Source organism: Hipposideros armiger, unplaced genomic scaffold (genome assembly GCF_001890085.2).
Source record: "Hipposideros armiger isolate ML-2016 unplaced genomic scaffold, ASM189008v1 scaffold_117, whole genome shotgun sequence".
NCBI lineage: Eukaryota > Metazoa > Chordata > Mammalia > Chiroptera > Hipposideridae > Hipposideros > Hipposideros armiger.
The window spans coordinates 135,362-142,742 of record NW_017731467.1 but is presented as its reverse complement, the minus strand read 5'-3'; positions in this window follow the sequence as shown (position 1 = coordinate 142,742).

Genomic DNA, 7,381 nt, shown 5'->3' with positions numbered 1-7,381 from the left:
AAATTATTTTCGTTGCTACTCTATAACTATAATTTTGCTACTGTTATGAATCGTAATGTAAATATCTTTTTGTTTTCCAATGGTCTTAGGCGACCTCCGTGAAAGGGTCATTCGACCCCCAAAGGGGTTGCGACCCACAGATTGAGAACCGCTGGTTTAGAGGGAACATGGCCCTGTCAACACTTTGATTTCAGACCAGTAGTCTCCAGAACTGTGAGGTAATAATTTTCTGTGGTTTGAAGCCACCCAGGTTTTGGTACTTTATTATAGCTGTCTTAGGAAAATGAATATACCTAGTAGAAGGTGGCATACAATTTACATCTCTTATTTTCACATTCTCACAGGCCAGAAATTCTGAGGTGCTCCTTGCACATGCTGTATATCTTTTCACTTGGGAACCTATTTGAATGCTGTAAAGGTCCATGCTGCACAGCAGCCACGCTGAATCACTATGATTTTAAACTAATTGCTCCACCCAAGGCTTTACTGAGGCTTCTGGTTCTCCTCCCTTTCTTTCCCCAAATGTGAATCATTCCTCTCCCATCTGAGAACGTACCACAATGTGCAAATGACAGATTAACTGGAGAGAATCACTAATGAATTTGTTTGAAACTTAGTCACAAGTCTGATCAAATTCTCCTCCCAAATTCTAATAGTCCTCATAATATTTGATACCTTGGAATGGTGTGATCAGAGACACAAGAGGGTGTGAAATGTGGCAGCAGAAACTAGCATGGGTCAAGATACATCTGGCCTAAAGACACATGTCCCGTGTAGCTTCGCTCCTGTTCTGTTGTGAGGCCAGTGAGCCTAAGTTCAAAAGAGCTGAGCAAATGACACCGTGTTGTGCTCCAGTAGCTAAGTAATGACTTGGATCATTTTCCTCATTAAAGGTTTCTTCTTTCTTTCCCTGTCCAGTGACACTTAATAGAGAGGGAGCTTCCTTTGAAGTTGCACATGGCAAGAAACAAAACAGGCATACTCACTCTTTGATATCCCTTGTCCTCTTACTACCTCAGAATCACAAACAGACAAACATATGAAACCCAACATTTGATTAAGCCTATACAAAGGAACACATTAATGACTGGGGACATAATCCTAGAAGATTGCTAAGTGTCATAGAGTCATCCATCCTATGCTTGACCCTAAAGCTACAGAGACTTGCTCAGAGGGGTGAGCTTTCTCATAAGATATTAAGCCTATCAACTTCTTGATGTGCATCCATGAATGTATAGCCCATGCCCTTGATTTTGCTTTTGATTTTCCACTTGTTCTGCAGCTCTTCTTCGTCATTCTGGTATCAGCTAAAATGTTACTTTCTCAGGGACCTGTCTGAACACACCTCTTCCCTTTTTCCATTGCTTTCCTTTGTTGCCCAGTTTTTTTCTCCTTATTAGTTCTAAAATTCTCATTTGTATATTTACTACATGTTTGTTGTGATCTTTCTCCACTAGAATAGCAGGCTTCATGAAGGTACCTAGCTGGCTCTCCATTTGTTGAATGACTGACTGACTGACTGACTGAATGAATGAATGAATGAATGAATGAATACTAGCTCTGTGACTGTGTCAATACTCAGTTGTCTTATCTGTAAATTTGGGGCAAAATTGATCTCATAGGGATGTTATAAGAATTAAATGAGGTAATGATTCTAAAGATGAAAACTTATATCCTTTATCTATTTTAATTCTTATAAGAACTTCTGGAGTTAAGTACTAAAATACCACACCAATTTTACCAAAGGTAAACAAAGGCTTAGAGAGGCTAATTAATTTGCCAAAAGCTGTCAATGTTAGATTCAGTATTTGAACCAAGTATTCTAGATTGTAAAACTCTTAAGCTGGTTTTTCAAACTACTGACAAACTATACAGATAAACTCAACATCAAAAATCTCAAGGATGGGCCGGCTGAGTGGCTCAGTTGGTTAAGAGCATGAGCTCTGAGCAACAGGGTTGCTGGTTTGATTTCCACATGGGCTAGTGAGTTGCACCTGAGCTGAGCTGCTGCTGAGCTGCCAACAGGTGGCAGGATGGGTCAGCTGGTGAAAGCATATACTCCTAACAACAAGGCCGCCGGTTAGACTCCCGCATGGGATGGTGGGCTATTCCCACCCGCAAGTAAGATTGAATACATCACCTTGAGATGAGTGGCCATGAGCTGCTGACCATTGGCCAGATGGCAACTGGACTTAGAGCTGACCTAGTTGCATTCTCCACAACTAAGATTGAAGGACAACTTGGCTATTCCCCTTCCCCAATTCCCCAACACGGTTCCCCTTTCCCAATTCCCCAATAAAATCTTCAAAAAAAAATTCTCAAGGATGTTCAAACCTGGATTTTGTTTCTTCTATTCAGGTCCTTTTCTAATATAAGTTTTGTCTAAGTATACAAATTCTGGGGACTGGAAAAAATAAGAGCAATCCAAGAACTTGGGATCAGCAACATTTATAAGGATATGCAGAAAGAAAACACAACAAGCTTTATTTTATGAAGAAAATGCTATTAGCTGATGTTTAAAGATGTGTCTTGAAATTTTGCAAAACCTGCCAAATTTGAGGGAGTTGAGAGGACGATATAGGTAAAGGAAAAATAGTACTGTGAAATTTGGAAGATGTGACATGATGACTGAAAGTCCATCTTAGTAAAAGCCTACAAATGGAGTAGCATCAATGCCATGAGGCCACCAGAATTAGTATTTGGGAAACAGTGAGAAAAGAAAATGTTCCTCCTACTTCTCTCTAATTGAAAACATTTTCAACAATCAAGGTCACTCAATGCTCTGAGCTGGAAAATTATATGGTGATGATGATGAGATACTTCAATTTCTCTCTCTCTCTCTCTCTCTCTCTCTCTCTTTCTCACACACACACACACACACACGTATGTTTCCTCTTATGTTCTTAAAAATTGTCACAGAAAAGAAGATAGAAAGAGAAAGTGAAGCAACAGGAGATAAAGGAAATGAGCTTTGATAAATTAAGTTAACAAGCCCAAGACAGACATTCTGGCTCTTAAAATTTTTGTTTCCTGCCCGGCCGAGTTGCGCAATGGTTAAGAACTGGCTTGGGATGCCAGAGGGCCCCCGTTCGAATCCTACGTATGAGGGCCAGTGACACTGCCCTCCACAGCTAAGATGCTGAACAACAGCTCAACCTGGAGCTGGGCTTCCGTGAGTCGCCTGCGACGGTAGGCTGCAGCCCTTGTGGCAGTGGGTTGCCATGGGCTACCGTATGTAGCCAGCAGCCAGCGTGAGCAGCCAGCAGCCACAGTGTGGCCGTCCAGAAGCCGGCGACTGATCTGCCTCTCCAGGGAAGAGCTCAATGATGGTGCCAACTTGGGCCAGTGAAGCAACGTCCTCCACAACTAGACTGAAGAACAAAACAACAGCAACTTGTNATATAATTATAGTTGACATACAATGTTATTCAACATCAGCTTCAGAAATACAGTGCGGTGGTCAGGCCTCTACACCAACTATGAAGTGGTCTCCCTAACAAGACATGAGTTCATCTGGCCCCCTAAAAATATTTACGACATTATTGATTATATTTCCCAGACTGTCTTTTCTATCCCTGAGGCCATATTGTAGTTACCAATTTGTATTGTCTCCTCCCTTCCCCTAGAAGGGAGGTTTTAACACAGTTGAAGCTGAGGTGTTTTTCTGGTAACAAGACTCAAAGGCTGCATCTATAATATTAAGCACTCTGTGGTCACAATGATACCATTTGGTGAATTTCTACCCTCTTGATTTACAGAAGGGAAAAAACCCTGTTTGTAATATGACAAAGATGAACATGGCCACCAAATCTTTTGATTTAACTGTGGGCCACCTGGAACAGTATAATAATGTCTATGCCCTGGACACAGAAACTTAACTTTATTTAGTTTCCTGTGGGATTTGTTTCAGTTTTGAAAGAAATTTTGTTTAGAAATTATAATAGATTATATTTTAAAACATTCATGAATTTAGCCCTTTCTGCCTCACTGGACAAAACTGTGGGTTGCTTTACTAACCCAAATACCCTAAACTTCTTTTTGGGAAGGCTATATTGATCTAGGTGGAAGTATATGTGAGTAAACTTGAACCAGGCTGGTTGGTTGAATTTGGGCTCCACTTTTCTTTCTGACTCATATGCATTAGTCAACTTCTCCATGTCTCACTTTTCTCATCTATCAACTGCCTAACCCGAGGTAAGTATTAAGAAAGATGATATTTGCAAAGCAGTGACACAGTGCCTAGCATGCAGTAAATGCTACATAAATGTCACTGGAGATGGTGAAGATGTGGGACCTTCAATAACCTCTCAGTAGTACCCTATGCCTCACTTGTGAAAGCACTCCATCGTGCAGTGTGGCTATTGGTCCCTTAACCGTTTCCCTTCAGACTGTAAGCTCTATGGATGTAGGGGTCATAGATGTCTTGTGTCTTGATTGATCACCAATTGATCCCAGCACTTACCATATTGTTTGGAATGTAGTAGGTTCTAATGAATAATTGCTACATGGTAGTTTAGGGAAACAGATTTACTCATTGTGGGACTCTGGAAAAGTCACTCCATGTCTTTGAGACACATGTCTGTCAGTTGTAAAATGGGCATAAGAGATTTGAGGATTTGAGATAACTAGTGTGAAAGTGCTTTGTAAAGTTTATGGGGGTTTTTGTTTGTATGTTTGTTTGTTTTACAAAGGTAAGGGATGGTTAATAAGTGGAAGTATGGCAAAGTAAAAATAGATAGTAACGAGTCATATCTAGAAGGTGATGTAATTTCCTAGTAATAACCAATTTCTGCTTAGTCCTAAAGCTTAATCCTGTTATGGCCCAGTACACAGTCATCTGTCAGAAGACTTGCCAACCTCAAAAAAAATGGCTTTCTAGAACTTAGAAATCTCTAAAATTCCCAAATTGGGGATATCAAGATTCAGGTTCCTCTGAAGAACAACTCAAGACCATCTACAGCACCCACTGATCAATGTCTAAGAACCCATGGCTTGTGCATAAGCTACTTGGAGTTCTCAGGTGACAGACATTTGTCAGGTCTACAGTGGATGTTTTCACACAATGGGTCCACTGGACAGATGTTATCTTATCCTTCTAGTCATTCTTTCTCCTGGGAAGCTCTGTGCCTATGGTGGGATAGCCAGAATTATACAGGCTTCTTTTATTCCATTCTCGATTCCCTTTGGTAAGACAGACAGACTGACTCTCCACCTCCTTAGCTGTATTCCTCTCCCGTGATGTGTACAATCACTGGTTATTATCAATTCACTGACTATTATGAAATACTATCATCTTGAGGCCATGTTCTGAATTTAACACTGGATTAAAAAGGAAAATCTTAAATAGAAACAAAAGTTCCAGTTAAAATAAAAGGTGTTAGCTCTTCTATACAACATAATATTTTAACACTGTTCTCCCTGACATGTAATTTCACAGAATTTATTCTTTGCACAGTCTACAAATAGAGGTATAAACAATGCCAATAGTATGCAGTGGTTTCACAGACAGCAGAAGATAGTTGTCAAATAAAATAAGCATTTCATTAAAACAGAAAAGAAAAGCTGATTTACTGTAACACTTGACAGTAACCCACTTAAATGTCCAGTTGAAGCAATGACACCGTATCGATGCACTTCCATAGTACTAGTAGATACTAATTACAGCACATTGGAGGAAAATAGCGGTATATATCTTGAAATGTTGCATAAGCTGTAGCAATCTACTAAAATTTATTCTTACTTTATGACACTTTTTTGTAAACTTTGACAAGAGAATTTTGATTCAAAAAAAGTGAAGAAAAATCTTTCATCTTCTGGTAAAAAAAAATCTCGTAGAAATGAAATTTAAAATACAAATCACAGTCTCCTTACTGGATAAAGCATATAATTTTCCTCCTTAGGTGTGTGCATTTAAAACAGCTGCCAAGCCTACTTAATTACGGGCCCTTAGAGTCAAAATAGAAATGACGGATTTTCATTTTGATAGCAACTGCATTGAGTGTTTATTTAGCAAGTGTGGGTAATTATTCCAGTTCTTATTTGAAAATTTTCTCTGGAATTGGTTGCATTTTGTTCATGAAAGGCTGTGATCTCAATATCCAGCATTTTAGGGCCTCTCTTTCCTCCCTTACCTCCCCCCCCCCTTTTTTAATGAGACTTTTCTCAGAATTTAAACACTGATTTCTCGCCTACTGGTACACAAACATTAATTCCATCTCCAGAGAAAGAGATGTATTGAAGTGTTGATGAACAAGCGTTTTTATGTTTCAGAGCAGAGGTCTGAACACAAAATGCTCCGGTCATCAATTCAGGAGGGGTCACTTGTAAGGCTAACATTTCTCATTTCTATTCTTTAGTCCTTTCCTGGGAAGCACTGAGACCACAGCAATTGTTCTCAAAGGAGGCCACTAATTTACCGGAATAGAGGTAAGGGATGGAGATGCCCACATTCTATCGGCTGACTGGAATTGGCTTTCGGAGCAAGGAATAAGACAGAACTTCAAGGTCCTAAATTCAAAGTTATACAAATAACAAGTTTCTACTGTGATAGCACCTAAATATTTTAGAAGCATTTTCATTTCATTTATATGGTTTGAGCATTACAATAATAACTAAACGTAGGGAGGAAAGACATTCTTATTTCTACTTTAATTCATGAAAAACTGAGTCTTAGAGATGTTAAGTGCTTTGGTGAAAACCTATAGCACGTCAGATGCTGGAATCCAAGGCTCAGAGCTCCCACTTCAGTGCTCTTGGCAGTGTAGCCATTGCTTCTGGTATGTTGATGGGGTGGATGGAAGAAAGAAGGTTCACATGGGCCTGTTTTAGGGTGGCCAGATAAAATACAAAACACCTAATTCAATTTGAGTTTTGTATAAATAACCAATAAATGTTTTAACATAAACATATCTTATGAAATATTTGGGACATACTTACACTAAAAGATTAGGCATTGTTGATCTGTAGTCCAAATTTAACTGGGCATCTTATACTTCAAGTTAAAATGAGGCCACGAGGGTGGTTCCTAATCCTGTATGACTGGTGTCCTTATAAAAAGGGACAATTTGGACACAGAGACAGACTTACACAGAGGGAAGAAGATATGAAGACACACAAGGAAAAGATAGCCATGTGACTACAGTGATGCCTCTGTGATTGCCAGCCAATACTAGAAGCTGGAGGAGACAAGGAAAGCTCCCCCCCCTAGAGCCTTTAGAGCAGCGGTTCTCAACCTTCCTAATGCCGCGACCCCTTAATCCAGTTCCTCATGTTGTGGGGACCCCCAGCCATAAAATTATTTTCGTTGCTACTCTATAACTATAATTTTGCTACTGTTATGAATCGTAATGTAAATATCTTTTTGTTTTCCAATGGTCTTAGG